The sequence below is a fragment of the Scylla paramamosain genome, unplaced genomic scaffold, assembly GCF_035594125.1.
Source record: "Scylla paramamosain isolate STU-SP2022 unplaced genomic scaffold, ASM3559412v1 Contig14, whole genome shotgun sequence".
Taxonomy (NCBI): Eukaryota; Metazoa; Arthropoda; class Malacostraca; order Decapoda; family Portunidae; genus Scylla; species Scylla paramamosain.
The window spans coordinates 342,501-367,500 of NW_026973679.1; the positions used below are offsets into that span (position 1 = coordinate 342,501).

The 25,000-nt window shown below is 42.3% G+C and overlaps 2 long non-coding RNA genes across 3 annotated transcripts in view; one reads left to right on the top strand and one right to left on the bottom strand.

Moving 5' to 3' along the window:
* Positions 1-11,042, bottom strand: part of LOC135097213 (uncharacterized) — a 12,413-nt gene extending 1,371 nt beyond the window's left edge. The window contains exons 1-2 of the long non-coding RNA XR_010265463.1: positions 10,917-11,042; positions 3,584-3,627 (exon numbers count right to left, since the gene is read on the bottom strand). This is a non-coding gene — a long non-coding RNA (uncharacterized LOC135097213). The remainder of the gene's footprint in view (positions 1-3,583; positions 3,628-10,916) is intronic.
* A 255-nt stretch (positions 11,043-11,297) lies between these two features.
* The window catches only part of LOC135097212 (uncharacterized), a 76,528-nt gene continuing 62,825 nt past the window's right edge, over positions 11,298-25,000 (top strand). For both annotated transcript variants that reach the window (XR_010265461.1, XR_010265462.1), the window contains exon 1: positions 11,298-11,431. This is a non-coding gene — a long non-coding RNA (uncharacterized LOC135097212). The remainder of the gene's footprint in view (positions 11,432-25,000) is intronic.

Genomic DNA, 25,000 nt, shown 5'->3' on the forward strand with positions numbered 1-25,000 from the left:
AGGGCTGGGGAGGGCTGGACGATGGCTTAATAAAGTCAGGGATGGGGTTAGGCAGGACTATAGAGGGCTGGGGAGAGGTGGGGAATGTTTGTGAGAAGTTGGGGAGGGTTGGGGGAGTTTGAGAAGGGGTGGGGAGGAATGGAAAGAGATGGGGAGGTCTCAAGAAGGGATGGGGAAAAGGAGAGGGAGAGAGAGAGAGCGTTATGAGAGGCATGAATACTGATGTTTGCTGCTACTTCGTGGTGGTGCTTGTTGTTGTTGTTCGTGGTGGTGCTTGTTGTTGTTGTTGTTGTTGTTGTTGTTGTTGGAGGAGGAGGAGGAGGATGTAGTTTTTGCGGGGGAAGACAATAGACGAAGTTTTAGCAAGAGGTTATGGGAAATGACTCGTCTATTTAAACATTAACTGTGAAAATCTTACGGTTCCTTTTCCTCTCTCTAGAAAATAATAAAAATCTAAATTGTAAAGTCTGATGTACAACACTTTAATGCACTTCTGGTCACTGGAAGACGCTTACCAAGGAAATGAATGACACAGGAAGCTTTCCTCATTGTTCATGAATAGAGAACCTGAACTCACCTAGAGATGAACTGGCTACACAATTTAAAGAACTGAATGATGTATGGGACCTTCCTCACTGCCTGTAGCTAGAGAACTTGAACTAGAGATGAACTGGCTAGAGAACTTAATGAACTGAATGGTGAATGGGACCTTCCTCACTGTCTGTAGCTAAAGAACTTGAGCTAGAGATGAACTGGCTACAGAACTTAATGAACTGAATGGTGAATGGGACTTTCCTCACTGCCTGTAGCTAGAGAACTTGAACTAGAGATGAACTGGCTAGAGAACTTCATAACGAGACTTTCCTCACTGCCTGTAGCTAGAGAACTTGAACTAGAGATGAACTGGCTAGAGAACTTCATAACGAGACTTTCCTCATTGTCTGTAGCTAGAGAACTTGATCAAGATGCACAGTCGTTGCTCTCTCTCTCCCTGGACGCCTTGAAATGCAACAGTACTCACGCAAGGAGTCTGTTTAAGAGAAATTCTGTGTGATGCATTCTGAGTTGCGTCACGTTGTATGAGTGTGTCTCCTGCTTTTTATGGAATGGGGCGTGAGTGCGTCAAGGATCGAACAAGTAACAAGCGGTGCGCGTGTGGGCGGCAAGAAGGCGTGTGTTGGTAATACTGCCGCGTGGGTATTCAAGGCTCCGTGGCAATGAGGATAACGAGGCTGTTGTTTTGTGCAGCAGCGTTTGGCAGAAAATTCATGTGTCTTTTAACTTATCGATCATTCAGTGAGTCTCCCAGTGTCTGTTCATCAACCTATCTATCTAAACATCTATCTATCTAAATATCTATCTACCTACTTACCGACCTACTTATTTATTTATCTAACTACCTACATATCTGCCTATATCACACACACACACACACACACACACACACGCACGCACGCACGCACACACACACACACACTAAAATTATCCACTGACACGACTAATGCTAAAAAGTCTAAACTTTCTCTCTCTCTCTCTCTCTCTCTCTCTCTCTCTCTCTGAGGCAGAGGGTGAAGGAAGGGCTTAATGGCATATTTGTAATGTTTATTAGTCCTCAGATTGGGAGGGAGGGAGAGGATTGGGAGGGACGGAGAGGAAAAGGGAGAGGGAGGAAGAGGGAGAGGGGAGGGAGAGGAAGGGAGAGAGGGAGGGAGGGAAGAAACGTGGAAGCAAAGAAGGATGGAGAGAGAGAGAGAGAGAGAGAGAGAGAGAGAGAGAGAGAGAGAGAGAGAGAGAGAGAGAGAGAGAGAGAGAGAGGTAACGGGGGGTTGGTGGACTCCATTACTTAAGAATGAGTCAATCCACACTAATGGTGAAACAGCGTGATTCTCTCTCTCTCTCTCTCTCTCTCTCTCTCTCTCTCTCTCTCTCTCTCTCTCTCTCTCTCTCACCAACAAACCAGTATTTTCATCCTATTATTATTATTATTATTATCATTATTATTATTATTATTATTATTATTATTATTATTATCATTATTAATATCATCAGTATATTTTCCTTTGTATAGCGTGCAGTTTCCGTGGCGGCCGTGGAGCAGCGCGGGCGTGTCGTGGACAAACACAACAGAACACTTGCGTGGAAACAAAGTGCGTGTGTATTTGCGTGCTTCCCCCTACGTCTGTGTGTGCGCACATGTGTGTGTTTCCATGTGCGTGTGTGCGTGGCATGTAGGTAACAAATCTGGCTTGAAAATGTGGACGTGTGCTGGTATGTGTGTGTGTGAATGTGTGTGTGTGTGTGTGTGTGTGTGTGTGTGTGTGTGTGTGTGTGTGTGCAGGCTTGCGTGGGTGTGGGTGTGCGTGTGCGTGGGCGTGCGTGCATGTGTGTGGCTGTCACGTGCATGGAAGGCTTTGAAAGGAACAAGGAATATTGGTCAGTGACAAACAAAATAACACAACATTGTGGAGTTGAAAATAACAAGACAAAGACACAAGAAATAAACAAAAAAACAGAATTTCAGAACAACAACAACAACAACAACAACGACAACAACAAAACAATACTGTGAAACTGAAAATAAGGAGGTAAGGAAACAAGGAAAAGAAAAAGCAGATTTTAAGAACAACAACATCAATAGCTAAAAAAAAAAGACGACAGAACATTGTGGAATAAAAATAAAAAAAAGATAGAGACAAGAAAAAAATATATAGAAGCAGAATTTAAGCACCAAACAAAAAAAAAAATCTCGTGAAACTTCTTTGAATACAAAAAAAAAAAAAGTGTTGAGTTTGTAAATAAAAAGACAAAAGTGTGCATATGGCTGAAGCAAACGAGAGTCTTACGAGAAACAAAAGGCAATCGTTTCGGGAAAATATGAGTATGATTGAGAATGATTTGAATACAATCTTATATATATATATATATATATATATATATATATATATATATATATATATATATATATATATATATATATATATATATATATATATATATATATATATATATATATATATATATATATGAGAAAAGAAAAAATCATCACGGAAATTAAATACGGTGAAGACACGATGACAAAATTATAAGATAGACAAACTTTCAAGTAATTGAGGAAAAACAAAGAAGTAACAGAAGGAATGGAAATAATAATAATAATAATAATAATACAGCAGAGAACTAAAACATTGGGAAGAAAGAAGAGGGAAGAAGAATAAGAGCAAGAACACAAGGGAAAGAAAGGGAAGGAAAAAATAACGGAAGAAATACGAAAAGTAATAATGGAATAAATAAGAAAAGTAGGAAAACGCTCAAAGAAAGGAAATAAAAGAGCAAACAAACGAACAAACAAACAAACATACTAAAATACACAGACATAGAAAATAAGAAATAAAATAATGTACCATAAAAATACAAAAAGTAAAAGAAAAAAATAAGAAAAAAAGCGAAAGAAAGAAAAGATTACGAGAGAGAGAGAGAGAGAGAGAGAGAGAGAGAGAGAGAGAGAGAGAGAGAGAGAGAGAGAGAGAGAGAGAGCCCTGACACCACCACCACCATGTACGAGGGACCTGCAGCCTGTACTTACCAGAGAACCCGCTGGACCTGAAGAGGGGCCTGCTGGGGTACAACCTGCAAAACAAGACACAGGGTGAGTACTGCAGGAGGAGGAGGAGAAGGAGGAGGAGGAGGAGGAGGAGGAGGAGGAGGAGGAGGAGGAGGAGGAAAAGGACAGGTTGTAGGTGTGTGTGTGTGTGTGTGTGTGTGTGTGTGTGTACGCGCGCACTAGATGAAAAGAGAACTACATACTCGTTAACTAACTACTCGTTCTTTAAACACTCATTCACCCTACAGGAAAATCTAACTTTATGTCCTTATGTCACAGAAACGGAGATTAAGTGAAAATGAGGCATTAGTATTGGTGGAGATGCAGAGGAGAGGAAAGGAGAGGAGAGCAGTGAGAGGAGAAGGTAGACGGAAGGAAAGGAGAGGGTAAGTAGAGAAGGGAAGATACTTAGGAGAAACTGGAGAGAGAGAGAGGGTATACGATGGAGAGAGAGGAGGAGGATGGAAGGCGGGGAAGGAAGGAAGGAAGAGAGGGAAGGAAGGAAGATATGATTTAGAAACAAGGGAAAGATGAGGAAAATAAAAAAAAACGAATGAAACATGGAATCAAATGGAAAGGAAAGGGAGAAAAAATATAAAAAAAGGGAGGTGAAAGAAAACAAAAGACGAATAAAGAAATAAAAGAGGAAAAAATATGTAAAGAGAGATGAAGTATGGAAGGAGATGGAGAAGAAAAAGACGAGATGCAAAGAGTGACAGGAAATGAAAGGGAAAGGAGAGTTTGCAAAGAAAGTGAGTGAGGGAGAGGGGAAAAGAGACACGAAGGAATCAAGGAAGGAAGAATTAGAGGAAGACCTGAAGTGAATGAGTGAACACCAGACACAAGTAACAAGAACAATAACAATAACAATAAGTAAGAACAAGTAACAATAACAATAATATTTCACGTCACCAAAGAAAAATATTGGTGTTATTTGTCACATACTGCTAAAATAACTACTACTGCTGCTCCTCCCCCTCTTCCTCCTACTGCTACTACTATTACTACTACTACTACGTAATACCACCACCATCACCACCACTTACTTCTCCATCCCTCCTCATCACCACTGCTACCACTACCACCACCACCAACACTAGCTTCCCTCTCCTCTTCCGACCACCACCACCACCACCACTACCTTCACCCCTCCCACCCCCACCACCACCACCACCACCACTAGCACTAACACCCCCCTCCCCTTCCCCCGCTGGCCTGGCGCTGGGGGGCGGGTCCACCATGATGGCCTCGCCTCTCAATATCAAGAGTGAGGAGGTGATAAGCCCAGACTAGTCAGCGTGTACCTACAGGTGAGAGAGAGAGAGAGAGAGAGAGAGAGAGAGAGAGAGAGAGAGAGAGAGAGAGAGAGAGAGAGAGAGAGAGAGAGAGAGAGAGAGAGAGAGAGAGAGAGAGAGAGGAGAGAGAGAAAGAATTTCTATTTGTAATAAATTTGGTATTCATAAAAAAAATAAAAAGTTCTCTCTCTCTCTCTCTCTCTCTCTCTCTCTCTCTCTCTCTCTCTCTCTCTCTCTCTCTCTCTCTCTCTCTCTCTCTCTCATCACTCTCGAATCAATTAGCAGCACCTCCTTTAACCTCCCCTCCCCTCCCCTATGCAGGTTACCGGGGCTGGCCAGCTGCGCGGCGGGGGGCATGGACCCCCTCAAGGCCATGGGCCATAACAGGGAAGCTTACATGTGTGTGTGTGTGTGTGTGTGTGTGTGTGTGTGTGAAACGAAGCAGGGATACATACTTTGGTTGAAAATGACACTTTCTCATGATGATGATGATGATCATGATGGTAACAGCAGTAATAGAAGTAGTAGCAATAATAATAATAATAATAATAATAATAATAATAATAATAATAATAATAATAATAATAATGATACTACTACTGCAACTAATAATAATAACAATACTAACAGCAACGATAATAATAAAACAACAACAACAACAACAACAACAACTTACTACTACTACTACTACTACTACTACTACTAATAATAATAATAATAGTAGAAGTAGTTGTAGTAGTAGTAGTGTTGCTTTTTTGGTTTCATGGTTGAGAGAGAGAGAGAGAGAGAGAGAGAGAGAGAGAGAGAGAGAGAGAGAGAGAGAGAGAGAGAGAGAGAGAGAGAGAAAGGAAGGGAAGGAGGAGGAGGAGGAGGAGGAAAAGGGGAGGGAGGGAGAAAACTTGAATTACATCGCTTCGGGAGAAAGAGAGAGAGAGAGAGAGAGAGAGAGAGAGAGAGAGAGAGAGAGAGAGAGAGAGAGAGGATACTATCAATCTTTCTCTCTCCTAGGTTAGAGGGGGGGAAGATTCACTGATTTACACCCTCGGAACATATTTTCGCGATCATGCTCCTGACTTTTCCTCCCTCCTCCTCCTTCCTCCTTTCCTCCTCCTCCTCCTCCTCCTCCTCCACCCTTCGTATCCTTCCTCTCCCTCAATAGATCTTCCCTCTTTCCCGCTCTCTTGCTCTTTTCTCGCGTGAAGGTGTTCGCGAAAGTTAAGCGCGTCTAAATTAAGCGTGTTGGTGTGGCGACCCTCTCTCTCCCTCCCCCGCTCTCACTCTTCTCTTATCTTCCTCTCCCCCCTTCAATATGTTAGCGTCTATAGATCACACCATGTTCCAGTCCTTGCTTCCTGGTTCTCTCTCTCTCTCTCTCTCTCTCTCTCTCTCTCTCTCTCTCTCTCTCTCTCTCTCTCTCTCTCTCTCTCTCTCTCCTTTTTCCCGTCCTGTTTAATTTTTCCCTCTTTTCTCCTCTTTCAAGCATTTTCCTTTCCTTTTTTTACGTTGTCCTATCTCTCTCTCTCTCTCTCTCTCTCTCTCTCTCTCTCTCTCTCTCTCTCTCTCTCTCTCTCTCTCTCTCTCTTTTCTGTCCCCTTTCTAATCTTTTCCTTTGTCATCTCCCTTCATTTACCTATTTTTCTTCCTTTTCTTCTTTTCTTCCTTTTCTTTCGTCCATCAAGTTTCCTTTCTTCGTTTCTATTCCGATTTTCATTATCTTCCCCCTTGTAATTATTTTCCTTTTCTTTCTCTTTTCATTCATCATGCTTCCTTTCCATCATTTTCCGATTCTACCCTTTCCCCCACTCCGCCCACCCCCTCTCTCTCTCTTTTGTCCCGCGAGTTAAGGGACATACTTCGGGATTTGATAGTTTAAGTAATTCTAAGTCGAAAATACTTTATAGGCATATGCTGTGTTTTGCTTATTTTTGCCAGAAATTAACATGTTGTTGTGTTGCAGGGGGTGGGGGGGTAGGCCTCCTCCTCCTCCCTTCCCGCCTTGGCGCGCTAAGTCCTCGTGGTGTCGCGCTGCAGTTTTTTATTTATTTATTTATTTATTTTCTGTGTACAATCTCTGCAATCAAAGCCATACAGGAGACAGAAAATGACAAACTAAAATTTTGTATGTGTCAGTGAAGAAAATGTATAGGTAACACAGCAATACAGTGGTTAAGTGCTATTTCTTTTAATCATACATGGCAACACGCTGCAACTTTCATCCCGCCAACTGTTTACGCTTTGACATGTAAGTGACAGGGCGCCCCATCAGGTGGCTGCCAAAGTGCAACTCTTCGCTACGGTGAAGGTGCCTTTCACATTCAGTAACAGTGAGTATTCGGACATGATATTCATTCTGTGGTGGGAATGCCCGGGCTGGTGCAGGAGGATAAAGACGCAGGCATCCAGACAGAGGACACCCAGATAGCAGTGTTCTACAGGATGTGTCTGCTTCTTGGTGAGAAAGGACGTTTCCCCAGTACTTCTGCAGCAGCTGAACGTACTGGAGCAGCTCAACACAGTACCACTTTAAAAGAATATAAAATAATTTAAATAATCTTTACGGGAGAGGCAGGAACACTGGGCAGCCGTCGTGAAGCTGGTGCCTTGCCACGTATGTTTAAAATGTAGCACTTAACAACCACTACATTGCTGTATTACATGTACATTTTCTTCAATGACTCATACAAAAAAATAATTTATCATTTGGAGTTTCCTGTAAGGCTTTGACTGCATAGATTGTACACAAAAATGATCACTTGATGCTGCGCGGCGCAACTCGTTACGTAGCGAGCCAGGGAGGGAAGGAAGGAGGCGGAGGCCCCAGGCGAGCGGTTCCCGACACACACAACTTACACGTCCATTTCTTGCAAAATAAAGCAAAACACACCATTTGGGTATAAAATATTTTCGACTTGGAATTACTTGAACTATCAGATCCCGAAGTATGTAACTCGAGGGGCACCCTGTATATATTCCCGCGCATGTGTAATCCTTTGTAATACAACTTTTCTACTCAATAGATCTGTATACTTGATGCAATTATTTACTACTACTACTACTACTACTACTATTATTACTACTACTACTACTACTATTACTACTACTACTATTTTTACAACAACAACAACAACAAGAACAACAACAACAACTACTACTACTACTACTACTACTACTACCGCTACTACTGTTGGTTCAGCAGTTACCATTATGATTAGTATGAGTCATCTCCACTACACCTAAAGTAACAATTACTGCAGAAAGAACGAAACAGTATTAATAGCAACAACAGATTGAAAATTGAACAGTTTTTCTCGTGATCAAAGAGAATTCCTGCCTCATAACGTCAACAGCTGGTCAGGTTAGCAAGACAATACTACTTATCTTCCACCAACTCTTCACACTTAAGCTATTATTTGATCAATTGACAGAAATATGCTTGTTACAACCTTCATCTGGTGTTCCTTCAGTGCATTCATAATACTTCTCTTTAGTCCCCGTGTAGTTATCACATTAATAGCACACATCCTTTACGTAGCCTCACATTGAAGGTATTATTATATCTGTTATCTGATATGTACTTCTCGTTACATCCATCGCCCTCATTGCTTCATTCAGTATTCACTGCCTCTGTAATCCTTTTCATCCTTGCCCTCCACCATCTCGTCAAGTTATCCTATTAATTACATATTTCTTGTAGTAACCTAACATTATATCTTTTATCTGAAATGTACTTCTCGTTACAGCCATCACCCTCATTGCTTCATTCAGTATTCAGTACGTCTATCATCCTCTTCGTTCTTTCTCTCCGCCATCTCGTCAAGTTATCTTGTTTATTACATATTTCCGTAGCACCCTAAGAAGCAAGTTACTATTATATCTATCATCTAAAATGTACTTCTTGTCACACCCACCACCCTTGTATTGCACCACCATAAGATTCAATACACTGAAACACCGAGCAACTCAATAGAGAGCTCCAATAAACCTGAGCACAGAGAGACAGGCACCGTGGCAAAGATTCCAACCTGCAAGCCGAGCACGGGAAACCACCACATTACTGAACAAGTCATCAGGAACACACCTCCGGACTTCTGTGTGTCATTGCCAGTTTAGTAGTTTAACAATTTACTGAGAAAGTTTGATGCACTTAAGTTATGATGATACAAGTTTAAAGCGGGGTAAATCAAGATAGCGTATCTTAACCTATACTTAAATATATAGTAATACATTAAAGTACATCGTAGGAGGAGAAGAGGCGATGAAAATATTCATGGATGGAAAGTGGAGGTGATGAAAGCAGTGGGGAAAATACACAGAAATAGATGGAAATACAAAAGATAGGAGACAAGAAGAGAAAGTGATCGAAATACTAAAAGGACATAGGAAACAGAAAGCCAAAATAAGGATACTGAAACACTGTAGAAGATAAAAAGCGGAAGTGATGAAAATACAGAAAGACAGGAGACAGAAAATGAGTGAGACAGAACCCAGACATTATCATTACAGTAAATCCACCTCTGTCACCTCATACAACATAACAAATCTGCCAGAAATTAAACCCATACATTCTTCTAAGCAGCAAAAATCACATATAACAAAGAACACTAAGAACTGAGACTGAACAGCGCAGTAGCGGAGAGAAAGAGAGAGAGAGAGAGAGAGGAGGTAGTTCTGTCCCTCAGTCGGGGGTCGTGTCCTAACATATCGCTATAGGATTATATTGCCCATAGAATCGCCGTCTCTCTCTCCCCTATTTCCTTCTCCCTTCTTTTCAGTGTTCATCCTTTTCCCTTCCTTCTCCCTATTTCCTTCTTCCTCTTTCCTTCATCCGTGATCCTTTTCCTCCTTCTCTTTTACTAATCTCCTTACTCCTTCCTTCTCCTCCTCTTCCTCCTTCTCCTCTCTTATTATTCATCTTTACTTCTCTTTCTCTTCTCCCTTTATTAATATCATTCCTCCTTCCTCCCTCCTCCTTCTCCTCTTCCTCCTCCTCTTTTTCTTTCATTTTCATTTCTTCTCCATGTTCATCCTTATTCCTCTTCCTCTTCCTACTCTGTTCATCCCTACTCCTCTTCCTTCTCTTCCTCCTCTCCTCTTATCGTTCATTCTTACTCTTCCTCCTCCTCCTCCTCCTCCAATACACTGATACACCTTCTTTCTTCTTCTCTTCCTTCTACTTCCCCTCCTCCTCCTCCTCCTCACCGTTCATTTTGGTTCTTTTCATTCCAGATCCTCATAAACACCTTGTCTTTATCTCCCCCTCCTCCTCTTCCTCCTCCTCTTCTTCTTCCTTCTCCTTTTCCTCTTCCTCCTCATCATCATTCTTACACCTCAGCATTCGTCATAAACACCTTTTCTCTTCCTCCTCCTCCTCCTCCTCCTCCTTCCTTTACCCAGAGGTTAAGATAATGCTCCCCGCTAACTGCCTAACTCCCTCAGCCAATCAGCGGCCGCCAATTATCCCGTTAGGGAGGAACCAATGGCGGGGTGGTAGTGATTAGGTGGTTAATTGATGTATCGGGGAGGAGGAGGAGGAGGAGGAGGAGGTGTTGGTAATGGTGGAAATGGTGGTGGTGGAGGTGGAAGATAGATAAAGAGAAGAATAAGAGAGGTGGAGAGAAAGAAGAGAAAAAACAAGGAGGAAGAGGAGGAGGAGGAGGAGGAGGTAATGGCGCTGATGGGTCATTAGAGGAGGCAGCAATTAATGGCAGGTTATAATGGCGCGCTTTCATTAATATCTGGTGCATCGCCTTGTGTTCCTTGATCGGGTGGTGATGGCGGTGATGGTGGTGGTGGTGATGGTGGTGGTGGCGAAGATAATGGGCTGGGAGGGAGGAACAGTGGTGGTGGTGGTGGTGATAAGCATGGTGGTGGTGGTGGTGCGGATATCTGTGAAGAAGGAATGGTGTTGGTGGTAATAGTAATGGTGGCGGTGATGGGTTTTCCCTGCTGGTGTCACTGGTAATGTGTTGTAGCCGTGTTCTCTCTCTCTCTCTCTCTCTCTCTCTCTCTGTGACACTTACTTATTTCAGCAGACGAGCAACAATGGAGGCAGACAAAACCCACGATACTTCCACACACAAATCAACAACGCAGAATCCTGTGAGTGGATCTCCTCTAACTGCTTCTCCTTCGTTCCTCTCCCTCCCTGTATTCCTCCGCTGACCCTCCCTTCACTCCTCCCCTCCCTTGGACACGTCACGCCTGCCTGTCACGCAAAGTTGGGTAATCTCTGTGTAATCATGAACATTTCAGTGGAGGTCTAAATCTTTTATTTGTTTGGTAAGTGTGGGTGAAATATTTACAACTGATGTCACTCGTTTATTCACTGAAATATAACACGGAACTAGAAAACTGGTGGAGGGAGGGAGCGCTGGTGGAGGGAGGGGAGAGGAAGGGAGTGGAGGGTGCAGAGTGTCAGGAAGAGGAAGAGCGAGGGTGTCGCAGGGAAAGTACTGGTCTGTGCTGCGTGTGGGAAGTGACTTTAGTGGCGGCGTGAAGGCGAGGACACGAGTGAGGTGCTGGCAGGCTGACTGAGGTGAGTGTGGTGAGGTGAGGTGAAGTAACCGTGCACTTTCAGCCAGGCAAGTAAGTAGTGGCGGCCGGTAGGAACAGCTCCAGTTGAAGTTTTCCTACTGAATTATTGTCATCTTTCTCTTGTCTCCTCCTCCTCTGTGTTGTTCTCCTTCTATTTCTTGGTCTTTCATCGTCACGTTCACTCATTTTCATTTGTATAAATAAGCAAAATAACAATAACTTGCTACCTATATTTTAAAACAACAAACTCCATCTTGCTCCCTCCCCCTGCCTCCCTCCCTCCCCGCTCAGCTGTTCAGTGACGACGTCTGCTCACACCGAGTCGCGCAGAGCAGGCTAACCACCTCACTAACTCGTTAACTCTTTCATTTTCATTATTTCACCCGATCTTTCAACTTGCTTCTTCAGTATTTCAGTGTTTCAGTGCTTCAGACGTGTGCATAAATCACTGTTACATGTATTGCTGTATCTCGGATGTATCTTGAAGGGGGTGACAGCAGTGAGAGGGAGGAGGGGGCAGGAAGAGGGAAAGGTGAAGGAGGAGGCGTGTTGCAAGGGTCGTGATGCCAGGGACGTGGTGAAGCTGAGCAGGAATCAGTCACCAAGTGTGAGACGATGAGCACTAAGGCCTGTACTCTCAAACATTTCTGCGCCGCACCTCCACTACACTTAAAAGGCTCTTGAAGTCATTCGTATATATATATATATATATATATATATATATATATATATATATATATATATATATATATATATATATATATATATATATTTTTTTTTTACGGCTCTAGTGACAGGCTAAAAATATTTCAACATTATGAAGAGGAGAAACACTCTTGAGCATGGTTTATTGTTATGAGAATACTGTTAATACTTATCCCTCGGGTTAGCAAGCGAGGAGACAAGGGAGGGTAAGGTGTGGAATCCCTGGTGTCTCAGTGTTCCTGCCTGCCTGAGTGAGGGATGTCACGCACCACCCACTGAGAACACCACCTTAGTTTTTTCCTCGCACCATTTAATTTAACTACTATTTGGGGATTTGTACCTTCAGTGGGCCTTTCTCAGCCTTGTTATTACCCTGCGCCAGAGAAGTGGTTCAAATTTTCTTGCGTGGCACAGCAACACCTAATGTCATACGTCAAAAAAAAAAAAAAAGAAGAATATATATATATATATATATATATATATATATATATATATATATATATATATATATATATATATATATATATATATATATAAAATTGCATAGAAATACTAGAAATGTTAAAATAAAATGAAAAGTAACAAATAAGATATAGTTAAAGTTTTAAGACATCAAGAAATAAAATCTAGAAAAATAACAAATTAAGTGGTCTGGGATATGAATGTACTAATTACAAGTCCTTAATGAAAGGACAGTAAGCAGGTGAGCGGTGAGGCCACGCGTACAAGTACCATATGCTCCCAAACTTTGCAGTAATGGGGAGAAGTTAAACGTTTTTCAAGGTCATAACTTACAGAGCTCCTCTTGAAAAAAAAAATTGCAGACAGAGCGAGACAACACGTGTCTGACATTGCGTGCTTTCCTTACTCTTGTGTTGGCTTACCAATTGTCACTAACTATGTCATCACTCATTGTAATTTTTTTTTCCTGTTATGCTCGTCTTCAGCTCTCTCTCTCTCTCTCTCTCTCTCTCTCTCTCTCTCTCTCTCTCTCTCTCTCTCTCTCTCTCTCTCTTCTCTTCTCTTCTCTTCTCTTCTCTTCTCTTCTCTTCTCTTCTCTTCTCTTCTCTTCTCTTCTCTTCTCTTCTCTTTTTCTTCTCTTCTCTTCTCTTCTCTTCTCTTCTCTTTCTCTCTCTCTCTCTCTCTCTCTCTCTCTCTCTCTCTCTCTCTCTCCTTTTCATCTTCAGAAAGTAAAAATACGTGAAGAGCGAGAGGCGGAGGAAAGGTTGGTGTTTACGAAGGGGAGAGAGAGAGAGAGAGAGAGAGAGAGAGAGAGAGAGAGAGAGAGAGAGAGAGAGAGAGAGATACGGGACGAAGATGATATAAAAGAAAATGTAATAGAAGTAAGAGACGAAAAGAGAAAGAAGACTTACATTTACGAGGAGATATTACGATAATACGACATAGGAAGATGTGGCCGCTTAGTTACCTGGTGCAGTCATTTTCTGTCTGGTTTTCTTTCAAGTGTATGCGAGTCAAGTCATTCCTGTGCTGTCTAATGGTTCATTTGCTTCATTGACGCTGCGAGAAATCTGCTGGCGGTGGAGAGGTTAGGCTTTATGGGGAAATACTAGTGTGTGTGTGTGTGTGTGTGTGTGTGTGTGTGTGAGATGTTGTTAGTGATACTGGAGATTTACACGCTCTTAGACTGCCCAGCGCTCATCTGTCTACTAGTGAGCCTGGTGGGTGCGTGGCATCCCTCACCCTGGGACACGGATTCCTACAGTTCACCTTCCCCAGGTTCATCATTTATCCGGGTTGGGACAGTTCCTATCTGACTGTTGTTTTTTTTTAATCTGACTTCATTCATCACCTATTATTTCTTGTCCCATCCTGATTACTGACCCTGAGAATTTCGCTTAGGTCACCCTTGTTTAGTTCAGGAGAGATGGTTCACGCTTGCCTGGCGCCACAGTTCCTATCTAGCTATTTTTTAATCTGACTTCATTCATCACCTATTATTTCTTGTCCCATCCTAATGACTGACCCTGAGAATTTTGGTTAGGACACCCTTGTTGAGTTAGAGAAGAGATGGTTCACGCTTGCCTGGCGCTACAGTTCCTATCTGTTTTTTTTTTTTTTATCATCTATTATTTCTGATCTCATCCTGATTACTGACCCTGAGAATTTTGCTTAGGTCACCCTTGTTTAGTTAGAGGAGAGATGGTTCACGCTTGCCTGGCGCCACGTCAAGGTGGAGATTGATTGATTAAGTGATCCGGCTTGCCACTGTTTGCTGTTCCCATGCATATCATTCATCAAGATTTCCACAATTAAATTCCGCAGGCTTACACATTTATCTACCTGAAGGAACAATGAAGGAGTGGATGATCCTGTGCCGATTATACTGTACTAGTCTGGAAGCTTTTAAATTTACATACATTCCTTAGAGAGGCGTAGGTTAAGAGGTAATCTGATGGGTGAAAATAGGCAGGTATGTTTCATGCAAGGATTGTCACGTGTAGCCCTCATGACTTCTTGCAGCTTCCCTTATTTTCTTATGTTCCAACTGGTTCTGGGACTCGTAATCTGGTGGCTTGTTGGTCTCTCTCCCTCTCCCTCCCCCCCCCTCTCTCTCTCTCTCTCTCTCTCTCTCTCTCTCTCTCTCTCTCTCTCTCTCTCTCTCTCTCTCTCTCTCTCTCTCTCTCTCTCCTTCCTGAATGTTTAATAAAATTTCATAGTTTTATTTATTTTCATTTCTCATTTGGTGGAGTTTGTTAGTTTTTTCTCTTAACGGTTAATTGGCTTTGTATTTCATAATTATTGGTGTTTTCTTAATTAACGCTTCTCATTATCTTCTTCTTCTTCTTCTTCTTCTTCTTCTTCTTCTTCTTCAACGTGCTTAGTCTTCTGTGCCTTCCTCAGTCACACCCATTACAAAGAGGTCCCCCCCTTCTCTCTCTCTCTCTCTCTCTCTCTCTCTCTCTCTCTCTCTCTCTCTCTCTCTCTCTCTCTCTCTCTCTCTCTCTCTCTCTCTCTCTCTCCACCTCCAGCATCCTTCTCCCCCCACTCCTCGTCTCTCCTTCTGACACGCCCAAACTAGCTCAGTGTTGCCTGTCTAGCCTTGGCCCACACCGCTGTACATGTGTTGTGCCTGTGATGTGTTCCTGATATTCCGCTTCGTCTTTCTCTGATAAAGTCGCATCGTTTTTCATTTCAGCCACTTTTCGTTATAATACTTCTAAAGTCTTTGTCAAAATGAAGCTTTCCTGACGTGAATTTTAGTGTAATACTGTGATGGGAAGTAGGTTGTATAATGTTCCATGCGTTACTTTTCTCTCCCTGTCTCTTATCTACCAGGTTGTGACAGCTACTCGTAATCTTGACAGTTGTTTTCATGCAGGTTTCAAGACACTTAGCCTTCAATTTTCGATGATTCTGTTTTTTTTTTTTTTTTTTCCTTAAGTAAAAAGAAAAAATAAATAAAATATCTTCCTTGATGTATTCGTTCCTGATTCCGTCCTTCCTCGTCACTCAAAGAGAAGTCAGGCATCTTAATTTTGTCCACCTTTCGTTACAATACTTCTAAAATTCCTTGTTGATGGACGTTCTTTACTAACATTGTAATGGTAACAAGAAGGTTTGATTATGTTTCCTACGTCTTATTTTCCTCACTCTTCTTGTCTCTTACCTGTCATCCTGCGACAGCTTCTCGTTATTTTGGTAATTGAGAACATAACAAGGTAAGGGTTGGTGCAAGAAGCCATCAGGCCTACACGTGGCAGTCCCTGTGTCAAACATGCCTGCTTATTTCCACCTATCATTTTAATTCATTAATTTATCTCATGTTCCCTTAAAGCTTCATAATATTTTTTTTTTAAAGCTTTCTAATTGTTTTCATTTTTATATTTTTCTTCCTTTTTTCTGCCTTTCTTATTTGTTGTCTTATGTTTTACGTTTTCTTTTTTTTTATGAATATTATTGTAAATTAATATGCTGTTTTGAAGTTGTCCTTTTACATTCCTCCTCCTCCTCCTCTCCCTCCTCCTCCTCATTTTCTACAAATCCTCCTCCTCATCACTCCTCGTCCTCCTCCTCCCACTCCTCCTTCTCCTTCCCCTCCTTCTCTTCCTCTTCCTTCTCTTTCTCCTCCTCCTCCTCCTCCTCCTCCTTCTCCTCCTCCTCCTCCTCCTCCTCCTCCTCCTCCTCCTCCTCCTCCTCTTCCTTCCCCTCTCCCTCCTCCTCCTCTTTTTCTTGACATCGTCAGTCCTTACTCAACTGATCACCTCTCTCCTAACGTCCCTAACGGTCTTTAACGGCCCTAACGGTCTCCGGCTTTCAAGAATATGAATTAATTTGAATCCAACCGCTGTGGTCTTAGAGAGAGAGAGAGATTGTTTATAATTATCTACCAAAGTGATTATTACACATTAGTCAAGTATACAAATATGACAAAATACCGGTGATATGTAATAATATAAATACAATACAATTGTGGAACACTCGTCTATAATAGATGCACCACAAAAATGCAAAGTTACCGTACATATACAAGTACACTTAAAACAAAAAAAACTAAACAAGATAAAACAAACCTAACTAAATATATTTTCGGTTAAAACAATTTTTTAAAGTCCAGCCTTAAAAGAGATTATAGATGTGTCCTGTGTGAGGGAGAGCGGGTATAGATGTGTCCTGTGTGAGGGAGAGCGGGTATAGATGTGTCCTGTGTGAGGGAGAGCGGGTATAGATGTGTCCTGTGTGAGGGAGAGCGGGTATAGATGTGTCCTGTGTGAGGGAGAGCGGGAGAGAGTTCCACACTCTGGGTCCCAATATGACAGTGCGTCTATTAGCAGTGTGTGTAGGTGCGCGGTACAAGCAACTTGTGCCTGTGTCTTGTGACGCTACTGGTGATAGCTTGCCTGTTACATAGTGATAAAAAAACATTTTAAATAAAACCCTCGTAAAATCTTAAATATTGTTGTGGCCACTTCTAAAACATGTTTGTGCTTTATTCGTAGCCATTGGAGTTCTTTATAAAATGGAGACACGTGATCATATTTCTTAACTCCACCTATGGCAACCCTTCCTGCAGCATTCTGTAACTTTTGCACACCAGACATTAATGCATCATTTGTAGTCCCCATATTCTAATACAACAGTTAATTAAGGTTAATACAAGGGCCTGTGTCACCATGATCCTGCTGTCCTTATCTGGGTTTTCACTAATTATACTTACATACATTAAAACACCCATCACTTTCCTTTTCAGCTCATTAATATGGACGTCAAAAAGCAAGTAACTATCCAAGCAAACTCACAAGTTTTTCACGTGCCTGCTTGGATGTATTACATTTACATTAAAATTCACAGTCGTGTTTGGGGGAAGAGAGAGAGAGAGAGAGAGAGAGAGAGAGAGAGAGAGAGAGAGAGAGAGAGAGAGAGAGAGAGAGAGAGAGAGAGAACGACGTTTATTATAATGAGACGATTATCACTACTTCACTGTTTACCATCTCTCTCTCTCTCTCTCTCTCTCTCTCTCTCTCTCTCTCTCTCTCTCTCTCTCTCTCTCTCTCTCTCTCTCTCTTTCTCTCTTTATTACTATTATTATCTTCCTTAACTTACATAGAATATCATTGACTTCTATGTCATCTCTCTTCCTCCTCCTCCTCCTCCTCCTCCTTCCTTTGTATATTCCTTTGTCTATTCCTCCTCTCACAGGGCTGGGAGTCAAGGGGCGTATCAAATGAGGACCACCACCAAAGAGCGAAAGGGAGGAGAAAAGGAGGAGGAGGAGGGAAGGAGGATCGGGACTTTTGATGTTCCTCCGCTATTCTGCCTCTTCCTCCTCCTCCTCGTCTTCTTCCTTTCCTTTTTTTTTCTCCTTGTTTCCGCCGCTCTCATCTTATTGTTTTCTTGTTTTCTTTTTCTCCTATTCCTTCTTATCTTTTCATCTTTCTCGTTTCCTTTTCTCTCACTTGTCTGTTCTTTTTTTTTTCATTTAGTGCTTTTCAATCTCCAGTCCTCTTTTCTTCCTCTTTTTCTTCTCCTTTCTCATTTCTCCTCCTCCTCCTCCTCCTCCTCCTCCCCCTTTCTTCTTCTTCTTCTTCTTCTTCTTCTTCTTCTTCTTTTTCTTCTTGTGATTGAATTTAATTGCTTTCTTTGTCTTTCAGTAACTTTATTTATGTATCTTTTGGGGTAAGTTCATTGACTTTTTTTTTTCTGTCTGTTTTCCTCTCTCTCTCTCTCTCTCTCTCTCTCTCTCTCTCTCTCTCTCTCTCTCTCTCTCTCTCTCTCTCTCTCTCTCTCTCTCTCTCTCTCTCTGTGTGTGTGTGTGTGTGTGTGTGTGTGTGTGTGAATTCACATCAATTTTCGTATTTTTGCATTATAATAAAATATTGTGATTTTCCTCACATTTTCACCATAAACTATTGGGAAAACATTCATACATACAATATATTTTCCAATTCTCTCTATAATATTTTATTTGATTCATTGTGTCCATTAAACCCAAACATCATTTCTTCTTCTCTCTACATTACGCAAACTGCTTCCCTTCTCCCCTATACACCACCACCACCACCACCACCACCACCATCTGTCCACCCTTCCTTCTCTCAGTCTATTCAAGGCCATCCCATCAAAACTTCTCTCGATTAACTTCTCTCTCCTCCCTCCCTCTCTTCCTTCAGTCTATTTCTGAACACTCCAGGAAAAATTATCTCCTTTAACACACACACACACACACACACACACACACACACACACACACACACACACACACACACACACACACACACACACAAGCTCAGATCACTACCAGACAGCCCTAAGGAGACCTAACTAGTTTAGATAAACTCAAATCACTATTGAACCACCTTAAGAAACCCAAACAAGTTCTAACAAGCCTGATAAGCCTAGATAAGCCAAAGTAAGCCCAATAACCCTCGTAGCTAGCGTCACAGGGCTAAGGAGAGTTGTATGCAAAGACCACAAGCCTGATGTAACCCAACACAACCTTTTCTTTCCTTTTGTACATTCCTTTTTTTTTTTTTTTCCCTCACCACACCCTTTATCATAACCACACAAGCTCAAATCACTCTCCTAATAAGCCCAGACGAGCACACTGACTCTCGCAGCGTTCAAAGTACATAACCCTGATTTAATCCAACACCTAAGCCCTTTATTGTCTAGTATACCCATCTTTTTACCCCACACCCTTTATCGTAACGACATAACCCCAAATCACTCTTCTGGACACCCTTAATAACACGTAATAAGCCCAATAACCCTCGCAGCGTAGCGTCGGGGGGCTAAGGAGTGTTACATGCAAAGTCCACAAGCTTGATTTAATCCGTGTTTACGCCCTGCCTAGCCGCGCATGAGTCTCCGGCGGCTGTTTAAGGCTTAGTGGGGCAGCGTCTTGGAGCGAGGCGCACGTGGAGTGAAACATTGGCTAGTCAAACACAAAGCGGCGATATTTCAAGCCCGGCTACTCTCTTTTAACTGAGGGAGAGGAGGAGGAGGAGAAGCAGGAGGAAGAAGAGGAGGAGGAGAAGGAGGAGGAGGAGGACGAGTAGAGAAAAAGAGGCCTTGTTCGTCCTTTTATTTTGTAAAATGTTTTTAAAAGGAGAAATTGTGAGGCAAGGGCAATTATTGTGATGTATCTGACCTAGGGAGAGGAGGGAGAGGGGAGACTGTGAAGGGAGCGAGGGAGAGGAAGAGAGAGAGTTATGGTGGGAGGGAGAGAATTACTGGTGGGAAGGAGAAGCGAAGGGAGAGAGAGAGTCATGGGTGGGTAGGAAGAGAGAGAGAGAGAGAGAGAGAGAGAGAGAGAGAGAGAGAGAGAGAGAGAGAGAGAGAGAGAGAGAGAGAGAGAGAGAGGTACAATGACATGCTAGGTAGATTGCGAGTCAGACAGCCTGAGAAAGTAATAGACAGAGTTTGAAATCGGTAAGTGTATGGTGTGTGCGATGTGGTCGAGGGTGGGAGGGCGCGGGAGGCGGGGCGGTGGGAGAGAGACTGATAAATATAAATACGAGTAAGTGAATAGGATAAACTGGTGGAGAGATAGATAGAGGAGTCAACAAGTGAATGAAAGACACAGATGCAGATACGAGAAGGTGAATGAAGTAAATTGGTGAATAGATCAATAGATAAGGAGTCAGTAAGTGAAATAGATTAACTGGGTAAGAAGTCTGGATGGAGAAATGAATAGGGAATCAAATGAATAAATGCGTTAATACAAGGAGTAGGTAACATGGAAGCTTGATAGATTGATTAGCCAATTAGTGAATAAATAACTAAATACAAAAAGAAGGCAAGGTAAAAAATAATGAAACGTAAGTGATTCGAGTAAACAGACTGATGAATAACTATATTAATAAACAAACATAAGTGAATAAACTTTTTCTCAGGCAGCGTGGTGGGTGACTAGGTGAAGCTTGGTAGTCAGGCCATTAGAGTCCAGTTGAAAGAGAGCCTCAAAAGAAGACAAAGTAAATTAATGAATAGGGATGACAGGTGGAGACTGCTAGGGATGTTTTCCTGAGGGACTGCCACGTGTAGGCCTGAAGGCTTCTTGCAGCTTCCCTTACGCCCTCAAAACGTATTCATATACGAGCAGATGCGTAAACAGTTATATATTTGCTTTTAGTAGATACACATGACATATAAGTAAGAAAACAAATATTTTAACTAAAGTTCGAAAATAATGAAGAACTATGATGATGAAGAAACTTTGTCATGAAAAAAAGGAACAGAATGAATATCAACGATTTTAAGATAGTGGATAGTGGTGGATAACACACACACACACACACACACACACACACACACACACACACATCACAAGAGGTGATAAAAAGAAGAAGAAGAAGAAACTGCAATAATAATAATAACAGTACTGGAGAATATCAGCATAATTTTGATGGAGTGTTGCACGCAGCCTGCATGTTGAAGCGCCTTGGCCTCTCAGCAGGACTGTTTTCAAAGGCCACGTAGATGATCAGTAGGATTCTCATCTCTAACTATTACAAGCTTGAACCCGTTATTTCTTATCCCATCTTGATTACTGACCTTGAGAATTTCGTTTGTTACCCTCATTTACGTCACCAGTACCACAGAAAGACCTCATCAATCTCTTCTTAATCTTTTTTTGTCCTATCCTGACTACTGGTCTTGAGAATTTCGTTTGTTTACCGTTGATACATCGCCAGTACCACAGAAAGATCTCATCAATCTCCTCTTAATCTTCTTATCCTATCATGACTACTGACCTTGAGAATTTTGTTTACGTCACCCTTCTTGTATTCTCTGTGGCAATGAAAGACCTATCAGATCCTTCTTTAAACAGACGCCTCACTGGAGACAAGTGAAAGCGTAAATCTAACTTGATCAAGATTTAAGCCATTATTTCTCTATATAATCCTGAAGAAATCACTCTTAAAAATATAACATATACGTATATTTCATGAGAATCTCTCTAATGCATTAGAGAGAGAGAGAGAGAGAGAGAGAGAGAGAGAGAGAGAGAGAGAGAGAGAGAGAGAGAGAGAGAGAGAGAGAGAGAGAGAGAGAGAGAGAGTAAATTATTGGTGTTTATCATATTTTTTTCCCATCATGTGCATTAGGGTCGCCATTCAGTGAGAGAGAGAGAGAGAGAGAGAGAGAGAGAGAGAGAGAGAGAGAGAGAGAGAGAGAGAGAGAGAGAGAGAGAGAGAGAGAGAGTAAAGGAGGAGGCAGTAGACACCTGCCGAAACGATAATTACTCCCAGTGAGGTGTGCAGCACTGTTCAGGGGGTGCTGTGAACTTATCATTAAACCCAGCTGTGACCTCACTGAACGTTTCCCTTTGTGTCTCACAACACAAGGGGGCAGTCACAGCCTGCCCTCTAAACACAACTCTCTTCCTCCACACAAAACTACAAGCACCTAATAACACACACACCCTTCACTCAAAAATTTTAAAATCATCATGGCGACTCCTACACCAGCCTCGGAGTCCTCATCTGGGGAGGGGACCATAAATGTCCCCAGGTCGGACTGCCTTTCTGTCGACTACCCTAAGTGTCTTGACACCCCCCTCAACTTTTTCTTCATTAACTTCTGCAAAATTCGCAGTCTAAGATCTAATTTTCAATCTGTAGAACACCACCTCTCCTCTTCTAAACCTCATCTTCTTTTCCTCACTGAAACTCAGGTGTCTGAGGCAACTGACAGTAGCCCCTTTTCTGTTCCCTCCTACTTTCTCTATCCTCATTTTCGATCCAAAGCTGGATGCTGCGTTTATGTGCGCAATGACTTAATCTGCTCTCGTGCCCACGCTCTTGAATCTTCCGAGTTTTCCACCATCTGGCTACGACTACAGAGTCACTCTCATACTAAATTTATCTGTGCTGTATACCTCTCACCTAACTCCTCTGATTATAAGAAATTCTTTGTCTACTTAACTTCCAAAATGGAGCACATTCTGACCCTCTTCCCTTTTGCAGAGATCTCCATTCTTGGAGACTTCAATGTTCACCACCAGCTTTGGCTTTCCTCTCCCTTCACTGACCATCCTGGTGAACTAGCCTACAACTTTGCTATCCTCCATGACCTAGAGCAATTGGTGCAACATTCTTGACCTTTTCCTGACCTCTAATCCTTCTGCTTATGCTGTCACCCTTTCTTCTCCGTTGGGCTCCTCCGATCACAATCTCATATCTTTACCTTGTCCTATCGCTCCAATCCCTCCTCAGGATCCCCCTAAGCGAAGGTGCCTCTAGCGTTTTGCCTCTGCTAGTTGGGGGGACCTGAGTAGGTATTTTGCTGATTTTCCTTGGAATGACTACTGCTTCCGTGTCAGAGACCCGTCTTTGTGTGCTGAGCGCATAACAGAGGTGATAGTGTCTGGCATGGAGGCGTACATTCCTCACTCTTTTTCTCGTCCTAAACCTTCTAAACCTTGGTTTAACACAGCTTGTTCTCGTGCTATACATGATAGAGAGGTGGCCCACAAAAGGTACTTAAGCCTTCCATCACCAGAATCTCATGCACTTTATATTTTTGCCCAGAACCATGTTAAGTCTGTTCTCCAACTAGCCAAAAACTCCTTCATTAACAGAAAATGTCAAAACCTTTCAAGATCTAACTCCCCTCGTGATTTCTGGCATCTAGCCAAAAATATATCCATTAACTTTGCTTCTTCTTTCCCTCCTCTATTTCAACCAGATGGCACCACTGCTATCACATCTATTTCTAAAGCTGAACTCTTTGCTCAAACCTTTGCTAAAAACTCTATCTTGGACGATTCTGGGCTTGTTCCTCCCTCTCCTCCACCCTCTGACTATTTCATGCCACGTATTAAAATTGTTCGCAATGATGTTTTCCATGCCCTCGCTGGCCTAAACCCTCGGAAGGCTTATGGACCTGATGGGGTCCCTCCTATTGTTCTCCGAAACTGTGCCTCCGTGCTTGCACATTGTCTAGTCAAACTCTTTCAGCTCTGTCTGTTAACATCTATCTTTCCTTTTTGCTGGAAGTTTGCCTACATTCAACCTGTTCCTAAAAAGGGTGACCGTTCTAATCCTTCAAACTACCGTCCTATTGCTTTAATTTCCTGCCTATCTAAAGTTTTTGAATCTATCCTCAACAGGGAGATTCTTAAACATCTATCACTTGACAACCTTCTATCCGATCGCCAGTATGGGTTCCGTCAAGGCCGCTCTACTGGTGATCTGGCTTTCCTTACTGAGTCTTGGTCATCCTCTTTTAGAGATTTTGGTGAAACTTTTGCTGTTGCCTTGGACATATCAAAAGCTTTTGATAGAGTCTGGCACAAAGCTTTGATTTCCAAACTACCCTCCTACGGTTTCTATCCTTCTCTCTGTAACTTCATCTCAAGTTTCCTTTCTGACCGTTCTATTGCTGCTGTGGTAGACGGTCACTGTTCTTCTCCTAAATCTATTAACAGTGGTGTTCCTCAGGATTCTGTCCTGTCACCCACTCTCTTCTTATTATTCATTAATGATCTTCTAAACCAAACTTCTTGTCCTATCCACTCCTATGCTGATGATACCACCCTGCACTTTTCCACGTCTTTTCATAGACGTCCAACCCTTCAGGAGGTAAACATATCACGCAGGGAAGCAACAGAACGCTTGACTTCTGGTCTTTCTAAAATTTCTGATTGGGGCAGAGCAAACTTGGTATTGTTCAATGCCTCAAAAACTCAATTCCTCCATCTATCAACTCGACACAACCGGATACGGACAAGTGACGCCACCTACCCCTTCGTCCTTGCCCTGCAGGAGGTGAACGGCGCCGGATCGCTGTAAGTCAGGCAGGAACCAGATGGGGTAGCTTTTGATGAGTCGCTCACACGGCTCACACTCCGACCCATCCCCGCTGCCAGTCTGCAGACGAGACCCCACCACCTCTTATTAGTACTCCGTGACACTATGAATTGTGACCCTGCCTCTCGCACAAGCACCGTCCACATTTATATAAGGTACAAAGCACACCATACCTTGATAGGTTCCTGAGCATGTGTCTAATATTTTCCTGAAAACATGACTGCAATTGTCACACTGGCACTTATGAGTTTGTTCAGCTGAATAAGAACAAGAGAGAAGCTTTGAGTAATCATGCATTCATCACCCACAAGGCAACAGAATCTGGCGGACGTGATGAACTTTGCTCTCAACAAAATTTGGGAGGATGCGTAATCGTATGTACGTTAACTTGAATGCAATACAAAATTAATCTGAATAATCCAACAAGGCGCGAACCAATATAACTAAACGACAAAAAACAGTTAATCTAAAATTACTACTACTGCTGCTACTACTACTACTACTACTACTACTACTACTACTACTACTACTACTACTACTACTACTACTACTACTACTACTATTACTACTACCACTACTACCACTAC